The 24741-nt window shown below is 44.8% G+C and overlaps 1 pseudogene; it reads right to left on the bottom strand.

Annotated features, from left to right (window-relative positions):
- Positions 1 to 13814: 13814 nt before the first annotated feature.
- Positions 13815 to 15641, bottom strand: LOC148068791 (general transcription factor II-I repeat domain-containing protein 2 pseudogene; annotated as a pseudogene).
- Between the last annotated feature and the right edge of the window lie 9100 nt (positions 15642 to 24741).

Below are 24741 nucleotides of genomic sequence, written 5' to 3'. Positions count from 1 at the left end.
ATCGCGATATATCGTATCATCGCACATGTATCATGATACGAATCCTATCGCAGGATTCTTGCTGATACACAGCCCTATGGGTTAGTGTCAGAAAGGGTCAGAGTTCAACTGATTGGCTGTTGTGTATGTCAATCAAGGGGTTTGGATGATAGGCTGATGAACATTTATTTTAAAATTTGATTTACCCACACGACCTTTGATCGTCGCACTCACCTGAAGCCTCGTACTTCTGTGTGAACGTCGATGAACTGAGCAGGAATTTGAGAAACTGCCGCTTGTCTCCCGAGTATCCAAACACGAGCACGAGGAAGCAAAGTTCCTCTGATGATGTTGACGATCAGGGCGTCGGGATGAGCCGGTGTGTTGATGCCGTCGATGACGGGAGACTTCTGCAATGAGAAGATGATGAACTTGATTCATTCAAAACAAAGTGTTCAAGCAAGTTTGAGTTTTTTAGAAAATATTTTTTCTTTGTGTGCAGAGTTGTCAGGGATAGTTACAGACTAAAGTGGACATTGATTTGTCTGGTGAATAATTTAATTATTCTTTATTCATATGTTCACTTACAGCAGTTTATAAGTTTATTTACTAATGATGGAGACAAAAGCACAATATTCAGCTCAGCTGGTGGAAACGAAAGGTTGCAGTGACACTTATACACACAAATACAGCGACATGTCGATGACTAGAACTGCAATTACTGACTTTATAAATTAATATTTTAATTTATCATGAATCACTATCATGAATCGAAATAAAAACTAAGGTGGAGATGTTTTCTCAACGTTTTTTTTTTTAGATTAAAAATAGAAAATTTGGATTGATTAATTATATCATTAATTAATCTCTCATTTTTAAGATAACTTGACGACACTTTTCTTGACCATGACACTTCTGAAACAAGTCATGTCCATTGGTGTATATTTGTAAGAATTTTGCGAACGATATTGCTGCCCCTATATCGTGATACATAAGATATATATTATATATTTTATGCAGGAGTCAGCGCAGCTCCGTGATGACGAGATACGATGGGGATACGGCGCTCGGAGACGGAGATCCCGTTCGTCGGCCTCATCATCTGGTGCAGGGGAAGCATCACCAGAGCCAGCCACCCCAGCAGCACCAACAACATCGGCAACAGCGGCGGCAGGCGACGAGTGAGCATCGCCAAGATCCGCAGCGGGAGCCGGGGAGCCAGCAGCCACAGCGGAGTCGATGACCGAGGGACCAGCAGCGGCGATGACGGTGTTTACTTTTGCGTCGACAAGCGCTCGTGCCCGACAGAGCTTGACAGCTGATGAGGTGAGTGGAACTAGTCCGGACATGTCTATGTTGACCGGAGGTTGTTCCTTCCCCCACAGCTCTGTCAACAAGCACTGGCACCGTGGAGGACGTCACGTATGGCGGCGGAAAAGAGAAAACGCCATGGAAGTGACGCAACATGGTGCTTTTATGCGCGAGTTTTCTCGCCGTTCTGAGACCAGACGAGGGCAAGGAGCTTTCGCCCCTTCTGGTCGATCATCTGGAGAGGTGCGTGACGGTCAAGCGGAGCTTGAGAATGTACTGGACGCGCGACCTGTTCTGAACTCACATCATCTCCGGTTAAATTCTCCAGCACATTCCTCCACATCTCGGGTTTTGTCAGCTCCGGTGACACTAAGGAGTGCTCGGGGAGCTGGGGAGACTTCCGGGGGGGAAAGGGTACGTGCAAGTCGCATCTGAGGTTTCTCACGCGCACTTGCGCGTTTCTCCCACAGAGCCGGATTTCATGTATGAGAGTGGGGGTTCTAGTGAATCCAGCTCAAATACATGCTCTGTTGATTCAAGAGATAGAGAAGCGGCTTGTGTGATGCCCTTTCGTCTACGGAGGACAACCCAAAATTCGTCAGGGCTGTGGTTCTGACAGAACAGTATTTGGCTTGGAGTCGCCTGGTTTTACTTCATTTCAGATCTCAGAGGGAAGTAATCAGGCGGGGCTACGCGCTCCAATTTGCCCGTCAACCCCCACGTTTTTCAGGGATTCTCTGGACATGCGTGGCGGAGCAGGAAAAATGATCCTGTCTAAGAAACGAGGTCCCTTCTCTGCTGCAGTAGAGCTGCTTCCTGCAGCAGAGATGATGACAGGGTTTTACTCCCGGTACTTCCTTGTGCCAAAGAAGTCCGGGGGTTGGAGACCCATACTGGACCTCAGCTATTTGAACAAATTCAGAGCTACCCGCCTGTTTGGCATGTTGACGGTCAATAAACTGCTCACAGGTGTTAGTCCAGGAGATTGGATGACATCTATCGACCTGACCGACACGTACTTTCACATCAAAAGTACTGGCTTTTTGCCCTCGAGAATCGTGTGTTTCAATACACTCAGCTCCCGTTCGGCTACGCTCTGGCACCCAGGACCTTCACCAAGTGTGTGGAGGCGGCACTGGAGCCATTAAGAGTGAGTGGGGTGAGGATCTTGACCTATCTGGACGACTGGTTGATCCTTGCCCGGTCAGAGGCAGAAAGTTACACTCACACACAGAAGGTGTTGAGCCATATTGCCACCCTGGGGTTCACGGTGAACATCCGCAAGAGCGCTCTGACTCCAGTTCAAGAGTTAGTTTACCAGGGGGTACTGTTGAACACGGAGGAGGGATACGCGCGCCTCCCGGACGTATTCTCCGACTGACAACACAGTTGCTGGAAGCTTGGCGTCATGTGACGACAGCAGGCACTGTTATGTCCCTTCTGGGGCTCATGGCAGCAGCTCACACGGTAGTTCAGCTGTGCTTGCTGCATATGAGGGAGCTTCAGATATGGTTTGGTCGTTTCAAGCTAGACCTCAAGCGGGAACAAGGTCAAAAAGTGCACCTTCCCGCTCGGGTTTTGCAGGACATCCAGTTTTTGGGACTCTCTAACCAACCTCAGACGGAGAGTTCCACAGGGTTGCATCCTTCTTTACACTCAGGTGTTCACAGATGCTTCTCTCACAGGTTGGGGAGGCACCTCGGGTCAGGCCTTCACCATTGGGGTAGACACATAATCTGGCTAGAGCTAAAGGCAATTTACAACGTCCTGCTTCACCTCTCTCCCCAACTGTCACAGTCCAACGTCCTAGTGCTATCCGACAGCTCCACCGCCGTGGCGTACATAAATCGCCAAGGTGGAGCCAGATCCCCAGCCCTTCTGAGTGTGGCAAAGAAGATTTGGCTCGCCCACCCTCTGGTGGTGCGTTTTTCTTACGGGGTGCCTGCAGGCTTCGACCTCCTGCAAGGCCTTCCAGCCCTCAGTGGGATCTCCAGTTTGTACTGGACTCTCTCACAGGCCCGACCTTTGAGCCTCTTGACCAAGTCCCACTGGATATCTTGTCTTTTCAAGGTATCGCTCCTTTTGACACTAACAACCACGAAGAGAGCGAGTGAGCTTTGTGCTCTCTCCACTAGCCCTGAGTGTCTTCTTGGCGTCGAGGAGTCATTGCTGCGGGTGGCTGTGTTTAGGCGCTCTGATGCCCTATTCATCTGCCGCAGTAGATGCCGACGGGGTTAGGCGATCTCCTCCCAGAGGTTTTCTCATTGGGTGAGATCGGCCATTATCCGGGCCTACCAAGCAGTGGGTGGATCTGCTCCTAGCGGACTGAGGGCACATTCCACCCATGGTGTGGCAGCCTCAGTGGCTCTTTCACTGGGTGTGGCAGCAGAAGACATCTGCTCAGCTGCTTCTTGGGAGTCCACGTCAACCTTTGCTAACGCCTATCTCCTCGACGTGACGACGGGATCAGTAGCTCATATGGTTTTGAGTGCTGCTGTGCCCCCCTCGAGGCCCACGGCTCCAGTAGACTTGGATCCTTTTAACCGTTCAGCTGAGGTTACATTTATCCCGTCAGGCTTCGCCTTGGGTTTAAACCAATAGCGAAGCCGTTAGAGGGCGGAGCACCAATATGAAGTAGAACCCCTGAGTTATCTATCATAACCTCAGGTTCTACGAATTGGTGCGAAGCCCTTTAACCTCGTCGCCCAGCGGCCGCCCTTCTCGCTGAGTTTTCAGTTGGAGGAAGTGCGGCAGGTGTTTCCCGCCTTTATAGGAAGTGGACTGCCCCCTGCTGGGTGGCGAGTTCATTAAGCTTTCTCAGAGACGAGGCGGTGCCTCGGGGTAAACCAATAGCAAAGCCATTAGAGGGCTTCGCACCAATTCGTAGAACCTGAGGTTATGATAGATAACTCAGGGGTTTTCCTCCTCCTGGTCTGCCACTCCCCCTGTCGTCTCACCTCAGACCTGGTCCTCATCTTCAATCATGTTCACCTGGTCTTGATCCCCAATCAACCCCCTTCATAAACCCTTGGATTTCCCACAGTCGGCGCCAGATCGTACTACGCACAACCGTGGTAACTATACATGCCTGGCTCAGTGTTATTTGCTACCTCGCTCTCTAACTCTAGTCTCTTGTTGTTTTTGGACCACATCTAACCTTTTGTTCCTCTACCTGCAGTTACCCGGATCACTCACTTCAGCTCGCCCACCTCGCTCTCCCTCCGGCTTCCTCATCCACTACGTGCTCCCCTCCTATTCAATAAACCCTGTTTGTATTCCCTTGAACATCGCCTCTGTCTGCTCTTGGGTTCAGCATCGTCAAACCTAACAGAACGATCTGGCCAAGATGGACCCAGCGGACATGGCCAGAGTCCACGGAACTCTCGCCGCTCAAGGCACTCTGATTGCCGAGCACAGCCAAGCCCTCCGGGACGCTATGGAAACCTTCAAGAACATCGCTACCCGAGTCACTCAGATGGGCGCACAATTGGACGCATTAGTTCCCCACACACCGGAACCCCCACTGCCTACGACTCCTCCGCCTGCCTCCACTTTCCCAATACACCTGCCACGAGCCCGAGAGCCACTCATTCCTGCGCCTGAACGCTACGCTGGGGACATGGGTACGTCCAGGGCCTTTTTGATCCAGTGTTCCCTAGTTTTCAGCCAACAACCCCTCACCTACCCCACTGAAAGGGCGATTGCTTACATTATGGGGTCACTTAAGGGTAATGCCTTAGCGTGGGCCTCAGCTTTATGGGACAGTGATTCTCCAGTCAGTGATAATCTTTTTGTTGCGGAAATGAGGAAGGTTTTTGATCACCCCGTGGAGGGAGGGGACGCCGCCAAACGCCTTATTTCCTTACGCCAGGGCTCCCGCAGTGTAGCTGAGTTCTCCGTAGAGTTCAGGACCTATGCAGCAAGATCGGGCTGGAACTACGTGGGCTTTTTCTTTCCGGTCTCAGTGAGTCCATCAAGGATGAGCTGGCTACTAGAGAAGAGGCTGAGACTCTGGACGAAATGATCTCCGTTTCCATCCAGCTGGATAATCGCCTACGCAAGCGGCGTAGGGAGAAGACAGGGAGTTCCGTACCCCCAGCACTCTCTACTTCCTATTCCCCACGCTTCCCGAGAACTACCCTCTCTGCCCCCGTGAGATGTGCCGTGCCGAAGAGGAACCCATGCAGCTGGGGCGCACTCGTCTCACCGAAGCTGAGCGGTCCCGTTTAAGGACCGGAGTGTGTTTGTACTGTGCACAACCCGGACATCTCATCTCCACCTGTTCGTCACTGCCAAAAGACAAGGCCCAGCAGTGAGACTCGGGGCCCTGCTGAGCCACTCTTCTGTTCCTCGGGAGTCCCTTGCCGGTATCCGCCCTGGTGGACTCGGGAGCGGACGAAAACTTCATTGACGCCAAGTTCGCATCTCAGGTTTGGCATTATTTTCGAACAATTACCCTCGCCCCTAAACACTAACGCCTAAGATGGCCGCCAACTGGCCCTTATTACTCGTCGTACCAAGCCCCTTGAATTAATTGTTTCTGGTAATCACCATGAGAAACTTCAGTTTCATGTCATCCGGTCTCCTCTTACCCCTCTGGTCCTGGGTTACCCCTGGCTCAAGCGGCACAACCCCCATTTCGACTGGTCGTCTGGCAAGGTGGTGGGTTGGAGCACCTTCTGTCATTCCACCTGCCTTCAATCTGCCCTGCCTCCAGCAGAGGGAGGTGTTTCCTCGCCCCAGGTACCCCCCGACCTCTCCTTGGTTCCCCCAGCCTATCATGACCTAGGGGAGGTGTTAAGTAAGTGTCGTGCGCTCACCCTGCCCCCTCATCGCCCCTATGACTGTCCCATTGATCTCCTCCCCGGCGCCCCCTTGCCCAGTAGTCACCTGTATAACTTGTCCCGGCCTGAGAGGGAGGCCATGGAGATGTATATCAAAGATTCTCTTTCGGCTGGCCTCATAAGACCCTCCTCCTCCCCTGTTGGTGCTGGTTTCTTTTTCGTCTCCAAAAAGGACAAGTCTCTTCGTCCATGTATCGACTTCAGGGGACCCAACAACATTACAATCAAGAACAAGTATGCCATGCCCCTCATCAGTTCCGCATTCGAGCCACTGCAAGGCGCTACAGTCTTCTCGAAATTGGACCTACGCAATGCCTACCACCTGGTGCGCATCCGTGAAGGGGATGAGTGGAAGACTGCTTGTAACACCCCCCTCTGCCATTTTGAATACCTTGTCATGCCCTTCGGTCTCTCTAATGCCCCTGCTGTGTTCCAGAACCTTGTAAATGACGTCCTCCGGGACTTTCTCAACCGCTCAGTTTTTGTCTATTTGGACGACATACTTATTTTTTCTCGGAACCAGGAGGAGCACTGCCAGCATGTCCGACAAGTTCTTCAGCGGCTGTTGGAGAACAATCTGTATGTGAAGGCCGAGAAGTGTGAGTTCAGTGTCACCTCTGTATCTTTCCTTGGGTTCATCATAGCGAGCGGGCAAGTGAGGACCTGCCCCGAGAAGGTCAGTGCTGTGACAGACTGGCCCATCCCCAATTCCCGCAAGAAACTGCAGCAGTTTCTGGGGTTTGCAAACTTCTACCGGAGGTTCATCCGGAACTACAGCAGGGTTGCAGCCCCTCTCACTCGTCTCACCTCTCCTGCCCTCCCATTTGCCTGGTCACCCGAGGCGGAGACTGCCTTCTCGGATCTCAAAAGACTTTTCTCGTCTGCCCCCATTCTCATCCAACCTGACCCCTCCAGGCAATTCATCGTGGAGGTCGATGCGTCTGACACGGGGGTGGGGGCGGTCCTGTCCCAGCGCTCTGCCTCTGACGAGAAGATTCACCCCTGCGCGTTTTTCTCTCGGTGGCTGGCACCTGCTGAGCGCAACTATGATGTGGGTAACAGAGAGCTGTTGGCTGTGAAATTGGCGTTGGAGGAATGGCGCCACTGGCTTGAGGGGGCAGAACAACCGTTCGTGGTTTGGACCGACCACAAAAACTTGTCCTACATCCAGGCAGCGAAGCGCCTTTATTCCCGCCAAGCCCGATGGTCCCGTAACGTCAAGCCTGACGCCCTCTCTCGTCAGTTCAACCATGAGGACGCACCGGCTTCCCCTAACACTATCCTCTCTCCTTCCTGCCTCTGGATCGCTGCCGTCACCTGGGGGATCGAGTCCCTCATCTGGGAGGCCCAAGTCACCGAACCGGATCCGGGTAACGGTCCTCCTAACCATCTCTTCGTCCCCTCTGCGGTTCGCTCCATAGTTCTGGTGTGGGTCCACACATCGCGCTTTGCCTGTCACCCTGGCGTGGTCCGCACCCTGTCCCTCCTGAAGAGGTACTTTTGGTGGCCAGCGATGGACGCTGACACTCGGGCATTCGTGCTCGCCTGCGCGGTTTGTGCTTGAGCCAAGTCCTCCCATCAAGCTCCTGCTGGTCTGTTACGCCCCCTTCCCGTTCCTGGTCGGCCCTGGTCTCACATCGGCCTTGACTTTGTGACCGGTCTTCCTCCCTCTAGGGGCCACACTGTGATACTCGCGGTGGTTGACAGATTTTCGAAGGCAGTTCACTTCATTGCCCTCCCCAAGCTCCCCACTGCCACCGAGATTGCCCGGCTGCTTGTGCAGCATGTCGTCCGCCTCCACGGGATTCCTAATGACCTCGACTCCGACCGTGGCCCCCAATTTATCTCCCAAGTTTGGAAGGCTTTCTGCCGAGCGTTTGGAGCCTCTGTCAGCCTGTCTTCAGGATTCCAACCACAGATGAATGGGCAGGCTGAGAGAGCTAACCAAGACCTAGGGACCGCACTTCGTTGTGTGGCTGCGCGTAACCCCTCTGCATGGAGCGACCATCTCTCTTGGATCGATTATGCCCACAATTCCATGTCCTGTGCGGCCACCAGCATGTCCCCATTCGAATGTTCCCTGGGGTACCAGCCACCCTTGTTTCCCGCCGGGGAGGAGGACATCTCCGTCACCTCGGTTCAACACCATCTCCGCCGTTGCCGCAAGATGTGGAGGGTCGCACACTCTGCTCCTACAAGGATCTCCCCTTAAAGACTGGCTCCAAGAAGCTAACCCCTCGTTTTGTTGGTCCTTTCCCCATTGTTTCCATCGTCAACCCCTCAGCTGTCACACTCAAGCTGCCTCCAGCCATGCACGTACACCCCACCTTCCATGTCTCTCGCCTTAAGCCAGTCTCCGTCAGCTCCCCTCCTCCCTGTTTGATTGACAGCCATCCAGCTTTCACAGTCCGGCGGTTGTTGGACGTTCGTCGTCGGGGCAGGGGGCATCAATACCTCGTGAATTGGGAGGGTTATGGGCCAGAAGAAAGAAGCTGGGTTTCGCGGGGTCTCATCCTCGACCCCTCCATCATCCGCGACTTCCATCGGGCTCACCCAGAGAGGCCTAGGCCGCCTAGAGGCGTCCCTTGAGGTGGGGGTACTGTTGTGGTCACAGCAGTCTGCTGTGTTTTCCTCCTCCTGGTCTGCCACTCCCCCTGTCGTCTCACCTCACACCTGATCCCCAATCAACCCCCTTCATAAACCCTTGGATTCCCTGCGGTCGGCGCCAGATCGTTCTACGCACAACCGTGGTAACTATACGTGCCTGGCTCAGTGTTATTTGCTACCTCGCTCTCTAACTCTAGTCTCTTGTTGTTTTTTGGACCACATCTAACCTTTTGTTCCTTTACCTGCAGTTACCCGGATCACTCACTCCAGCTCGCCCACCTCGCTCTCCCTCCGGCTTCCTCATCCACTACCTGCTCCACTTCTATTCAATAAACCCTGTTTGTATTCCCTTGAACATCGCCTATGTCTGCTCTTGGGTTCAGCATCGTCAAACCTAACACACGCACACTTAGACACGCCCCCAACCACGCAACATCCGCCTGCATAATGAGGAACGCAGGTTGGTAACCATATGTAGCATGCTAGCATGAATGTGCAAGTTCAGACAAGTTATAGGCGCTGCCCTGGTTGAAAGCGCGCGCAGAAATAAGTATGTTATACAGTTTTGGCTAGTTAAACTGCAAAATAGATTCATTTTTGTTTTGTTAAGTGTTCACTTATAGAATCTATGATTGATGACTAGAAAATGATTAGTAATTAAAAGACGTGGTTTGTTTTTTAAACCATTGCTAATGCAAAAGAAAAGGAACAAAGGAAGAGTCACGATTGCAGTTTAATGAAAATATGTTCAGACTCATAATCCAGAGACTTGGTTCATGAGCACTTGTGGTTCATGTTCATTGTAATTTACAGGATTATCATATCTGTCAACGAAGGCCCTGCTGGGACCCGCTACAGATTCTTGGGGGCTCGTCCGGGTTATCTTCGTGCCATCTACTGGACCGGAAGCCAAGCCTATCTAGCCGTGGGAACTGCGAAGTGGACGAGTGGAGGTCTGTGAACCAGAGCCAACCTCTGCTATCATCCAGACAGTATTACCAGCCGTGAGGGGAACGAGAAGCCATCATGTCAGGTGGTGGGAGAAGAAGCCTGGTGTGGGACATCAGGAAGAGCTTACTCACCTTGTCAGCTGAAGCCCTTCTTCGGGTCGCCGGAGCAGTGGATCCAGCGTTGATGTGCACCAGACAGAGGTGACGGAGGGAGATCAGGAGTTGTATTACGACCAAATTCACTCGTTCATGTATAGCCAGCAGTTACTTGAAACAGAAGATGTGGGAATGGTCCAGTTGCTGATGTTAAAAGATACTATTGATGACATAGTGAAATGTCATGAAAATGCTATGACACTGCTAAATGAAACGGGTGATTCTGAGGTAAATGCTGTTCCAAGTGGTGTAGGGGTTGACGATTTTGTTGAATTATCTGATGCTCCTATCATTTTCCAACCACCTGCCCAAATCACCACAGGCACCCACATTCAGAGTCATCACACAACCATCTCAGTCAGTACTGAATCACATAGTGATATTGCTGCACCACATTTAAGCTCAGTTAAAGCTACACTATTAAATACACCTGACACAGCAAATGCTGATTTACTTAAAGTGCTCGCCAGCTATGAAGAGCTGAGCAAGAAACTTATACAGTGTATACCAGCACAAGTTACACAACCACAGGCACATTTGCCCCTGCCCTCTGTCCTGTCCAGGCCACCAAGCTGCAATTCACCGGGTGAACCTGCATCCCAGTCAACTCACAAGGAGATGATACCATTGAGGGAACTCAGTTACCTACTAAGGAGAGAGTTTAAAGTTCAAGGTGGTCAGGCTGGTGATCAATCCTCTATAATAATGTCTGCAAGTAGATTGATGATGGAATTAGGGAGGGATTTTCCGATTTAGAGATTGTTCATGGTGTGCTTAAAATCATACGACCAGGCATATTCAAAGAGATGTTGATAAATAAAGATGACCTAACAGTGGCTGAACTCAAGGGGTTCCTCCAAACTCACCTTAGAGAAAAAAACAACACAGAGTTATTCCAAGAGCTGATGTGTACAAGACAAGAAGAGAACGAGACACCACAACAATTCCTCTACCGGGTGATTGGCTTGAAACAGCGCATTCTATTCACATCAAAACTGGCTGACACTGACGTTAAATACTCTGCTGCTACAGTACAATACGTTTTCCTGCATACAGTATACCAAGGCTTTGGACTCAAACACACTGACATACGCAGAGAACTGAAACCTTTGTTGTCAAGCAGCAGCGTCGCTGATGAGACGATCCTTCGAAATGTGATGAAAATCACCAGTGAAGAAAATGAGAGAATGAAGAGACTTGGCCTTTCCCGCCGACAGACGGTAACAAACGCACACAGCACGCAACTTGAACCTAATGAGGTGAAAGGACCTTACCCAAAGTCAGAGAGTGTAGGACCTAATTCAAACCAACCAAAATCAGATCCACTGAAAGACCTCACGACCAAGGTAGAGGAGCTCACCAGACTTGTAATGAGTATGCAAAAGCGAAAAGAACAACAGCTAACAAACAATGGGCATCAGTACAACCAGAATAGGACACAATCTAAACGTGGAAGAACCTATGGCTGTCCAAGTTGTGTGGAACAAGATAGACCAGATTGTAAACATTGTTTCATACGTGGGGATGAAGGACACCGTGCAGCTGGCTGTATGAAACGACCAAAGAGGCAGGAAAACTTCAACCGGCCACTGGAGGGGGACATCTAGTGGCCGAGTCTGAAAGTAATCCCCAACCAGTAAGTGAAGCCAAAAGTGACAAGACACGCCCCTCCGTACCCCCAACCCCAGACAAGATTCAAACACAAAGTCACTACACACAAGTATCACTACCCCCTCCTCAACTACCACGTGTAGCTAAAGCCAGAGCTGTTGCTAACTTTATTGGTAAAAAGGCCCTAGTTCAGAGCTATCTAAATGGCGTACCTGTCACTTCACTACTTGATTCTGGGTCACAAGTCAGTATAGTCAGGTGGCTTGGAAGGATGAATACCTACCTGACCTCCGCATGCACCCAGTTTCTGAGATCTTAGGAGAGGAGGATGAACTGAGAGTCACTGCAGTCATGGCTGATGAAACCACATACCATGACGTTTAATCCACAAACTTTAGATGGTTCTTGTCTTGCTCCTGCCAACCGAAGGTCAACCCCCGCCAGCGCGTGTGCCCTTTCTAATCAACGTTCATCGTATCTGTAAACCTGTTCCAGCCTGGTTGTGGCTGATGTAGCTGTGAAACTAAATAAAAAGCGTGAGGGAGACACAGATCGTGGGTGTTCACTGAGATTGTTTGAGCGTGGTCCCTACACACTGAGTGTCTCCCCTCGCGAGTAACAAGTTTTGACTCTGGTTGTTTTTCACTCTGTCCAGGCATCGAGAACTTCACTCATTCGGAGGATCTATTCTTCAGGAGAAAGCCCACACGTCAGCGGTGGTTCCTTCCTCGTTCTTCGCATCACCGGAGCAGACAAACGCAATCCGAACCCAGCTGCCGGACAAGTGACGCTAACTAAGGTCAGTAGGATTGTTGTCAGACCTAAAACAATAGATTCTTGACGAATAACGAAACTCAGCTAACGCGCTTTGTTGAGGTGTTGCACGGTGGTGCGGGTTTACAGCCATCGTTAAGGCCTGTTCTGGTGATTCCGTCCCAGAAATTAAAAGACCCGCCTAACTGTCATTTTGTTGATTGTGAAATAAAAGTCTAGTTACGGGAGTGAATCTTAAACACCCAGTATTTGTCCGCCTTACCAACAGTTGGGAAAGGTAGAAGTTTGACAAATAGACCGTTCTAGACTGATAAAAAGCAAAAAACAAATGGCACAAATAAATGAAACAAAACTCGACATAACTTGCATTTGTTGAGGTGTTGCACGGTGGTGCGTTTACAGCCATCCGTTGGGGCCTGTTCTGGTGATTCTGTCACAGAAATTAAAAGAGCTACCTGAAGAACTGTCATTTTGTTGATTGTGAAATAAAAGTCTAGTTACGGGAGTGAATCTTAAACACCCAGTATTTGTCCGCCTTACCAACAGTTGGGAAAGGTAGAAGTTTGACAAATAGACCGTTCTAGACTGATAAAAAACAAAAAACAAATGACAAGGAAAAATGAAAACGAAAACGTGGTGAGATAGCAGGGGAGTTTGATAAACTTACCCAGATAATGGAACAACGATACACCGGTTGCACCAAGTACTTGAAAAAATGGAAAAATATATATAACTTCGAACCATCCGAAGATACAACTAAAACAGAAGAATTGTTCAAACAGCTGTCGCTTCATGACGGACCAAAAAAACGGACTAAAGAAAGTCCCGGTAAACAAACCAAGGTTGCACAGATATGGCATGAACATGCTTGTTTTAAAGAACAGACAAAACAAAACTTTGAAAAAACAGTAACCAGGTGTTTAGAAAACGAAGTGTGTTACGTAAGGCCTGAAGACAATGAGACTGTGACTCGACGAAGACGACTACCTAGACCAGGGATGTCAAAGTCAAACACACCGAGGGCCAAAAAAACAAATTTGCTACAAGCCGAGGGCCGGACCGGTTCAATGTTTATTAAAACATATCGAAATGATTGCACATAGCCTATTGAACCAAGACCTAACACAGTGTACATTATTTAATGATTAAATGAATATGGCAATATTTTGTTATGGCTCTGTCAGTAACTTCAAGGGAAAACATTTTCAACAGCCAAACAGCAAAAAATTAAATTGTTTTTAAAAACAAAATGTGTTTCTTAATATCAAGATAAATGCATAAATAAAAGTGCATGCATTATAAACTGAAAATGTATTATTGTGCTGCTCTATGATCTACCGATCACTGCTTTCAAATAGTAAAATAAAATAAAAAATCAAATCAGTTGTATTCTTTCTCATGGCTCTTATCTGCAATTTTCCCTGAGTCCATTCAACTGAAAAATAAATATAAATAAAATACAACAATTTATGGCACACAGACAAAACAATACTTCCTTCAAAGAAAAATCACGTCTTGTAGAAACAAATGTAAACATGTAACTGAATTAAAAAACTGAAAATACGTTACTGCTCTGTGATGCTCACTTGTCTGAGGCTGAGCCTGATACTTGGAGGTGTCTCATCTTTTGTACAAGTTCATCAATGTTCGGGGTTAGGCTCTGAGCTGAGGAAATCCTCAGGATTGAGTGAAGGTGATTATCAGTAAGACGACTCCTCTGTGATGTTTTGTTTAGCTTCATCAAAGAGAACAGTTGTTCACAAAGGTATGTGCTGCCAAACATGGAGAGCGTCCGAGCGGCTTGGATGCGCAACTGGGGCATTGTGTCGGGGATAGAACGTGAAAACTCGGCAGCACCCACTCTCTCATATTTTTCCTTCAGTGTGTCATTGCACTGGAGCTCAATCAACTCCATTTGTAGATTTGGTGGTGCGCTTTCTACATCAACTGCAAAAGGATTGCTGAGCAGTTCAAACCTGCTTTTTTGGGCTTCAAAGTCAGCAAATCGGCGTCGGAAGTCGGCGGCAAGTATGCTGAGTTTATCGGCAAACTGTGCACACGGGAACACAGCGGTAGAGAGCTTCTCTTTCATGGTCTGGCAGCTGGAAAAGTGGCTTAAGTTTTCTTTCCGCATCTGCGTCTCCCACAGACTAAGCTTGGTTTTAAAGGCCTTCACTGTACTGTACATATCAGAGATGACACGTCCCCGTCCCTGCAGCTGCAGATTCATCACATTCAGATGGCTTGTGATGTCGCAGAGAAATGCCATTTCACACAGGAAAGTTTTATCTCGGAGCTCTGTTGTGTCTTTCCCCTTGCTTTCCATGAACAGACAGATCTCCTCACGCAGCTCAAAACATCTTTGAAGCACCTTTCCCCGGCTTAGCCATCGCACCTCTGTGTGATACGGCAAGTCACCATACTCTGTATCTAACTCCTCCAGAAATGCCTTGAACTGGCGGTGATTTAAACCTTTGGCTCTGATGAAGTTAACTGCTCGCGTTATGGTGCTCATTACATGCTCCATTTTCAAGGCTTTGCCACACAACGACTCCTGGTGTATGATGCAGTGATACACTGTTAGCTCATCTGTGACGTTTTCCTCCCGCATCCTCTCTTGCATCCTTGCCACCAAACCACTCCTGTGCCCACACATTGCGGGTGCTCCGTCTGTGGTTAATCCCACGAGTTTTTCCCAAGGCAGCCCCATCTCATTTACACATCTGGATACCTCCTCATACAGATATTGTACTGTAGTTGTGCCATGCATAGGACGTAATGCCAAAAACTCTTCTGTTATGCTCAGACTGGAGTCTACTCCACGGACAAAAATTGACAACTGGGCAATGTCTGATGTGTCCGTGCTCTCATCCACAGCAAGAGAATATGCGATGAAATATTTTCCCTTTCTCACAAGCTGTTCTTTTATGTTGGTGGAAAGCTGGTCTACGCGCTCAGCAACGGTATTTCTGCTCAGGCTCTTGTTTGCGAATAGTTGTCTTTTGTCTGGGCACACTGCGTCACAAACTTCAAGCATACAGTTTTTGATAGACTCTCCTTCTGCAAAGGGCCGGGCTGATGTTGCGACCTCTTTGTCCACAATAAAGCTAGCCTTGACAGCAGCCTCACTTTGTGATTTAGCATATGTGAACATAGCCTGTCTGGACTTAAGGCCTCGTTTTAATTCTTCCACCTTCTGTAGCTTTTGTTCATATTCCATATTCTTGTCTTTGTCTGTGTGTTTCTTAGACGTTTGATAGTGCCTTCTTAAATTGAATTCTTTCATTACAGCAACACTTTCTCCACACAGAAGACACACAGGTTTGCCTTTTACCTCCGTAAACATGTACTCTGCCTCCCACCTGTCCTGAAACCCCCTGTTCTCAGCGTCCACCTTCCGTTTAGCCATTTTTGAGGAGGGGGGTATCAGAAAGTTGACCTCTGCTCTGACTACTGATGAATAATGAAGCCGCTTGTGCGCGCTGCAGTGACTTCGCGGGCTACCGTTGCATTGTGGGAAATGTAGTGTTGGTGCGTGCAAAACACCAGCGGACGGCTGTGGCCTGCGGGCCGGTTCTAATAGTAATTAAATATCATCCAGGGGGCCATAGATAATCAATTAGCGGGCCAGATTTGGCCCGCAGGCCTTGACTTTGACATATGTGACCTAGACAAAACCAACATAAACAAAACAAATGGTGTACGGAAGGCGCCTTCCTAAAGCCCATTAATACCGAGAACTCTGACTCAGACAATGACGTGACCAAGCCAAAACCAAAGAAGAGAAAATCTAGAACTCGTCACCGAGAATAACATAGCAGACTAACTAGAGCTACGAATAAATTAATTTTAAGGACGAGCATGTTGACTTCCTACCAAGACCAGATTTGCATGTTGATAAAAAAGAAACAGTTGACGGTAAAAAACAAGTAATCCCAGTACGAATAATAACCAAGCTTTATCCACCTCTACCTCCTTATACGGACATAGAAGGCGAAACCCCGCTCACTCAGACGTACCCGATGGTCGAGGTAGCGAATCCTCCAGCAGGACAAGCTAACCAACAGGCTACAATGAGAGTATTCAGAACTTGGACTCAGGCTGACATTAAATAAGCCTGCAAAAGCATTACCACCCCTACCGATAATGTTGATGAATGCATCAACGACATTCTGCTAACAGTAAGTCAGTACCACTTGAATGGTGCTGAGTTCCAACAAGTTATGATGCAAGTTTGCGGCTTAAAATGGCAAGCGATCAAGGGAGATTGGGTCCCGGTCACTTTTCTAGAAAACGGCACTGCTTTCCCAGTCTTGCCTCAAAATGTACTTACTGGCCTGAACAGCATGTGGGTCAGAATGCGGGAGGTTTTCAGAAAATGTACTGATTTCTCTGAATACATCGCTCCAGACAAGATGACACTGAATCCATTGAAGATTTCAGGATGAGACTCCGGAAGAGCATCATTACTCACACAATTTTGTGTGAGGATGATGCCTATTTTGCTGCTGCATCCGTTTCTCCTGAAGTGCGGAGACTAATGCCTGACCCACGTCAAGCTCATGTCTCACTGACAAAGTCCCCTGATCAAAGCTGGAGATACGCGGGTAACTTAACGGACTGGTTACGAAACATCCATGACTGGACACCTGACCTTGTTGTCCAGGGGGTCGATTTCTCACCCTTTCATGGTTGGTATCGAGTCCGCATGGTTACAACAACAGTCATGTATCCACAAGTAAACACAAAACAGCCCTGGTGACTAGTAGGCCTAACAGAAGTGGAAGAAGAAGCTTTGTCTAGTCTTCCACCACAGTTATGGACTCAGGGTCCAACGGATGTTGGTCTCATGAAAAATATTTCCCCTGTAATCATCAAACCTAAAAAAGACTTCACTCCAAATATCAGACAATATCCTTTAAATCCTGACGCTATTAAAGGTATTGAACCAGTTATTTCAGAATTAAGATGGGCTGGCATTGTTGTGCCAAGCCCAGAGTCACCCTGCAACACTCTAATCTTCCCTGTTAAGAAGGCAGCCCCTTCTACTGCATGGAGACTTGTTCAAGATCTCAGAGCAGTGAATCAAGCTGTCCTCCAGAGGGCACCAAACGTGCCAAATCCAAACACTCTGTTGAATTCCCTTCCTTCTGACTGTAAATTTTTTTCTGTGATTGACTTGTCGAACGCTTTTTGGTCCATACCAATTCATCCAGACAGTCAGTTCTGGTTTTCCTTTACATTTCAGGGCACTAAACTCACTTTTACCCGTCTCAAGGCTTTTGTGACTCACCCACCATCTTTTCTGAAGCAATTTCTCGAACAATGACAGACTTTGACCCTAAAGGTGGCAGTCACATCCTTCTTTACGTTGAGGATATTCTGTTAGCAAATAGCTCTCAAGCTGCTTGCAAACAAGACACGATTGACTTACTTCAGTTCCTCTATGACACTGGAAACAAAGTCAGCAAACAAAAGCTCCAGCTATGGCAAGTTAAATATCTTGGCCACATCCTTTCTGAAAATGGCAGATCTATGGGCCAAGATAGAAAGAAAGCAATTCAAGCCGCTCCGAAACCTGTAAACAAGACACAGATGATGGCCTTTTTAGGCCTTTGCAATTATTGCCGCAGTTGGGTGGCCGACTATTCTCTGACAGTTCAACCTCTTCAAGATTTGATTTATTCCATCCCTATGTCTTTGACGGACAAACTGTCCTGGACCTCCTCGGCTGTCTCATCAAGCAACTACTAATTTTATCATCAGTCTTGGCTCTTCCTGACTATTCTAAATCATTTTTTCAAATGGTTGACGTAAAAAAGGGTTTTATGTCTTCAGTTGTCGTTCAGAAGCACGGTTCAAAGGAACGGCCTGTTGCCTACTACTCTCAGAGACTGGACCATGTTGCTAGGGCAACACCTCCTTGTATACAGGCCGTCCTTGCCGCTGCCTTGGCAGTTCAGTCCTCAGCTGAACTTGTCCTTTTTCATCCCCTGGTTCTAAAAGTTCCACATTCAGTTTTAGTTCTGCTCCTTCAGAGCAAAATGTCTCCAGCCAGACAACTGTCATGTATGGCCCTCTTGATGTCTCAACCGCATATCACTATTGTGAGATGCACTGCTCTTAATCCAGCAACTTTGCTCCCGACTGAAGAAGACGGCACCCCTCACAACTGCCTTGAACTCACTGACACTTTCTGCAAACCTTGTGTCGACTTGAAAGACACCCCCCTTACTTTTGGGGCTGTTGTTTTTGTTGATGGGTCAGCCAGAAAAGATTCCTTTGGAAAAAATAAAGTTGGCTATGCTGTAGTCCAACCTCCAAAAGTAATTATTCATCAGAGACTCCCTTCTAATCTTTCTGCTCAGGCGGCTGAAATCATCGCTCTTACTCAAGCCTGCCGACATTTCAAAAACGCTGCTGTTACTATTTATACTGACAGCCAATATGCTTTCAACACTCTGCATGTTTATGCAAGACAGTGGGAGACAAGGGGCTTTAAAACAACCACAGGGAAAGATATTATTCACAAAGACTTGATTATTCTCTTGCTTGAAACAGTTTTGCTCCCCTCTGCTATTGCGATTTGCAAATGTTAGGCTCATCTGAAAGGTGATGACCCTGTTACAGCTGGAAACCGCTTGGCTGACAAATTTGCTAAACTCGCTGCGGACTTGCCTCACTCTAACTCTTCTCTTAATGACGCTCTGTCCACCGAAACTGATATAGTGAGCACTGACAATCAGTGCGAAACCACCTGACTGATCATCAACTGGCAGCTCCCCTAGCTGACAGATTGAAACATTCCACATCTACAGCCCTATCTGGCCTCCTTCTGGGTCCAAATGGGCTGCCCTGGTTACCAAAGTCCCTATTCTTAGCGGCTGCTGAGTTAAGTCATGGCGGCATGTCTCAACAGGAGGGATGGTAGATCAGGTTCAAAAAATGTATCATGCACCTGGGTTTCTAAATTTTGCCAAAGATTTTTGCAGCAAATGCATTTTATGCATAAAAAACAATCCTCAAGGTCACACATGTACCCCTAGAGGACGATTTCCAGAACCCAGTCATCCATTCCACACAATACACATGGACTTTATACAGTTAAACCCTGAAATCAATTTGCATATGGTCTGATAATAATTGATGCTTACTCCAAATGGGTAGAAATTGTTAGGGGTTTTTGTGTTTCCATGAAGCGACCCCTCCCCAGCCTCGTACGTGGTGATGGAATGAAGGACAGACACATGGATGAGTTTAAGAAAAATGCTCGTTTAGTGAATTATGCAAAAGTCGAGACAAACTTACGTGAACACGGGCGCTAGCAAGCAGAGAGATCTATCGCAGACGTCTTCGAATGCCAGAACGCAAAGATCAGACAAAATGGTGGATCTTTATAGTAGAATATTCAGGTTAACGCCTCTAGTCAAATGTGAATGTAGGATTGGTCAGTAAGTGTAAACATTTGATTCTAAGATGGCCGGTCGCACGTGATCGTAGTGGAAATTTACCAAAAGTTGTTGTTTTCAAGAATCTGTTCCCAGCGACTTGTGTCCTTCAGAGTGAATTCTCAGACAGGTGTCCAGACGTCCTGGAATCTGGGATTGTTTAATCTTTCTGTGTGTGCAAGGCTTTGTGACCTCGGCCTTTGAGTTGTGAACCTGAGTTCAGTTTAAGTGAATGCAAGAATAGGATTATTTAATATGAATTAAATATGTAAGATTATCAGTTAATCAAGTGACTATTTGAAATGTGTGTTAAATCTAGGTGATTGATTACAGTAAAGTTGTCATTTCCTTACACTCCCCCTGATTGCATCATGAACTAATGATGCAATAAAACAAAGACAAGTCTGATTTCAAAATAATCGCGAATCTGATTATAAACTAAACATGCTAAACTATCATCCGTATAGTGCCACACAAAGATTAGATATGGTGAGAAAGCAACAGAGGAAACACAGATTCATTTAATGAAAACAATTATACATTATGAGCATTTCTCTCAAATCACAAAAAAAAGAAAAAATCCAAAAAAAAAAATTTAATAATAATAATAATTCCAAATTATGCTATGAATTAAAACTGAAGTAATAGAATGCCAAATCATCAAAAAAATATTCACAATAACTAACTCAAATCTAATAAGTCTATTTTGGAGTAGAGATTTTGATAAAATATATATTGATATGGAGCCAGTATCCACTGCTTTGAAAAACCTCTTTAACGAGGTAAAAAGAAAGCAGCAGCCCCGTTTTCGGCGACTTGGATGTGGGCTCTTCGTGTTTGTGTTGTTGACGTTCTCCACCGTCAACAGTGCATCATTGAGCTCGTCCTGCAACATAGGAAAGACATGAACAGCATCGCATTCTTTGGACAAATGAGAAACAATACATCTTTAAATCATGCTTTTTATTTAGAATTGACTCATACTACTTCATGCAGACAAAATTAACCCCATCCTATTTACTACCCAAGTCAGAGAGATAGTCAAACACAGTCGTACCTTATTCTCGAGCTGTTTTCTACACCAAAAATTTAAACTAATTGAATGCAATCTGGACAGAGCTCCCTTCAGCAGTGTTGATCGACAGAACCGTGCAACAAGAATCACCATCACGTAACAAACCTATTATCCAGCTAAGTATCTATCTAAGTCCTCCCCCTGAGGGACAAATAAACAACCTTATTTATTTGTATTTAAAAAATGTTTTCTTGAATAACTTTATATCCAAATCTATTGTCAAATCATTTAATTAATCATAATACTCTTTGTATTAACTCTCTTAAATTAGATTAATTAATTATTAATTTAATTAAATTAAAATATATGACATTATTAGCTAAAAAAAATATTCTAAGCTTTGTTTAATCTTTATTATTCCTCTTAGATTTGGTTTGAAAGTCTATTGCTAAAGTAAATGGATAATATCAAATATAAAAAAGTGACTGTCAAAAGTGACCATTTCTGCATCCGTTTATTTATTCAATTTTGTTTTTTCTATATTAGCATTTCTATTGTTGGATTTCCGGACCTAAGTTTAACCAATTAATAAAAGACTAACTAAGACTTAATTTATGAATAATTTAAAAATTTAAAAATTTAAAATTAAAAATAAAAAAGTAAAAATCTACTATATAAAATATTTTTTCCAATTATAATTATAATGATTCATTCTTTTCTTTTCTTATCCTTTGTTAGATATAGAACTCCACTAAAATTTGTAACCTTATTTTCCATTATTAACCAATTCAATTTAATTTAATTTTAAGTGTCTTATCGTTACAACCAATTTATTATCTTTATTTTAAAGTTCCCCAAATAACTGTTAAACTCTAGTATTTCAAATTGGTATTTATTTTAGGTTTATTCAGGTTCATTTTGTCATGTAGATGAAGACTAGTAATTTTCAATGCTTATGTAATTCAATTCCTTCAATAAATTACACTTGCTAGTCCATATTTTAATTTAGAACTCAATTTGTTTATTTTCCATCAATCTCTTGCTCTAGTTCTTATTTTTTGATCAACTTAGATTAAAGGTAGATTTACAAAGTTAATTTAAAGATTGATATTATTCTGTAGTTTCTAAATAGATTATTTACTATTTTCTTTCCTGAAGGCATCATTTATTAATTTATTCTTACATTTTCCAGAGTCAATTTCTTTTCCCTGCTTTATATTTTTTGTTAATGTTTATAGTTGCCTTAGAATGTTAGCAGCAGCTTTAGAAACACATTTCCATTTCTTATTGAACTTTTTCAATTAATCAATTTCAGTTTTTAATTCCAAGTTTCACTTTCTATATTGTGTATTGTATTATTGGCTGCTATTGATGTAGATAAAAGTATTCTATTTTAATTTATTTAAAAAATACATCTTCTTAAATTGATTAATGATTAATTCTGAGAAATATGTTTAATCATAACAATATGTTTTCTGTTCTTTGAAACTTCCTCAATGTTTGGACATTTTCCAGCCCATTTGATTGTCCTTTTAAATATATAACACCAATATGTACCTTCTTTTAGCTTTAAGTAAAGTCTTATTAGTTTGTGGGAAGTTGTATTTTTCGCAAATCATGATTTCTTGTGTTGGTAATTTAAACATCATTACATTAATTATTTCAAAACATGTCCAAAGAGTAGTTTCCTAAAACTACATTTGTTCATATATATATTTAAAAGTATGCTTTTCAAGTTTTTAGCTTTACTCATGTTGGTTCATGTTTCTTGTTCACCTTCTAAGAAGGAGATCTTTTGATATATTTAAAAGTCTGCAGTGGACAGTGGCTTCTTATTTCTCCCTCACTGGAGCTTCTCAACACCACCTCTAACAGGATAAGATCAGAAGTTATGAGAAGGTCAGTTATGCATCTATTCAGGTGGTGATGAGGATATTGTGTGTGTGTCATGAGTTGTGTATTCATAACTTTGATCTGTGGATGTCTGTTAAAGTTTGTCATGTGTTTTATTTGAATAAACCTTGAAGTTAGCAGAGAGTTCAAATTATCAGTATGTTTTGACTTCATGGAGAGAGAGAAACAGAGGTGTTTGTTCGAGAGAATTCTTTCACTCTCTCACACACACAGGGAGCAGGTTGTAGCAGAGACACTTTTTTATCTTATTCAATTTAAAATTTAAGTCATGTGTTTGTTTGTTTATCTCTGAGATCACTGTGTTATTTGTAATATCTATGTGAATGTCTGAGATTGTTGTGTGAGTTCAAATCTGTTTATGAATGTTATAGTTAATTAGATCAGGTGTGAGTCAGACCTCTTTGATTATTTACCCACAACAGAAATACAGTATCTATTCTAGATTACTATTTTGCTTATCTTAACTAGTTTCTTTAATTAATATTCACTTCAATGAGATTTCCTCTTGGTCTATAGGTGTTTGGTTTATGCAACTAGAGAGAAGAATGTCATATTAATATTTCTCAGTGTTTCTTTTAATTTATCTCTTAATCTATTTTTTTTCTTTGACCTTTCCTCCTACAGTATTTTAGTCTCTATTTTTTCCATTTTCACTATTTTAAGTCTAATTACCAAAGAACAATAACATAAATGTCACTCACATCAATATGGAGTGGCTTAGTATAGTATAGTCTAGTCTCTATAGTATATTCTTTATTGTCTATTCTCTATAGTCTAGTTTCTGGAGGTGACAAGTCAGCAGCCCTAGACAGAGTCACTTTTAATTAGTTTAAATAAAATTCTGCATCAGTCGACCACACAAGTTTTCGTTTTGTTTTCTTATGGCTGCTTTCATCATAGCTCTGAGTGGAGCAATCAGAGTATGTTATTCTGGGATTAATTTTTTACTGTTACATCTTAAGATATCATGTCGCTAACAGGCTAGATTTGTATGCTTTTTTCGTCAAATCGCAAACAACTTTGCATTTCTTAATCATGTGTCTCAGGGCCCTAGCTTCTCCACCAGCAACCACAGCAGGAGCAACATGAGGGACAGAAGTGTCAGAGAGAGCATAGAGAACACCTTGTTCAGTTGTTAGTTCAGCAGCCACACCATCAGGACCACAAAAATGTCACCGCAGACAAGAGTCAAGTTCATGTTTGCGACCAGATCGTGCCATTTGTCTTCATAATCACGTTCATCATCATCCCAGATATAGTTCATAGTGCTGTGTGGGGGGTCCAAAGGTGGATCATAGGAATGAAGTCTCAAAAGTCTTTTCAAGATCAGGGAAATCAGATGTTCAATCACGTTGAACCAGTACAGCTCCTCCCTCTCTGGAGCAGAAGTTCATTCTTGGTGGAGAGTTGTTGAGGTTGAGTTCTTGTTTGTTCAGCTCAGAAAAAATGCTTCAATCGTTGGAGTCACCATTAGGGAACTGGACCAAAGTTCCTGGACTAAAAGCCAAAAATGTGCCATTGTTGACCAAAATTCTTTGTTTGTTTCCATCCCCTCGTCCTCTTCTCCTGCCACACCCATGCACTCCAGCCAGTGGCCAATAGGGAGCTATGATAGGACCCTAGAACTATCATCAACTATCATCTTCTCTATTTTTTAGAGAAGCTCTTTCAAGTCTTTAATTTGAATCTTAATTAGCTGTATCAAGCTAGCTCAAGAGCTCAATAAGAGCACTTTGTTTAACTATTTTATTTATTATGAATTCTCAGAAATCATTGATGTGAGTAACCCACTCATAAGATTAACCATTAAATTAAAAACAGAGTGACGTTTCTTATTTTTCTTCGCTGTCAGGAGCTTTAACTTGTCACCTGTAGTAATAGTTACTTTTGTCTTAAAAAGAGAAGGTCAATAAATTAATAGAACAAATTAATAATAATAATAATGATATTAATATTAATGCTAAAAATAATAATACTAATAATAGGTAAAGAAGCAATAACCAAGATTAATAATTAAATGAAAATATAAAAGAGGAAGAATCTAAAAATCTAAATTAAGAACCCAAACTTTTAATTAAATAATTAAAATATTATAAAATCAGCATAAAGAATAGATATACAATAAAAAAATG

Source organism: Callionymus lyra, chromosome 12, assembly GCF_982586985.1.
Source record: "Callionymus lyra chromosome 12, fCalLyr1.hap1.1, whole genome shotgun sequence".
Taxonomy (NCBI): Eukaryota; Metazoa; Chordata; class Actinopteri; order Syngnathiformes; family Callionymidae; genus Callionymus; species Callionymus lyra.
This window is presented reverse-complemented; position numbering and strand designations above follow the sequence as displayed.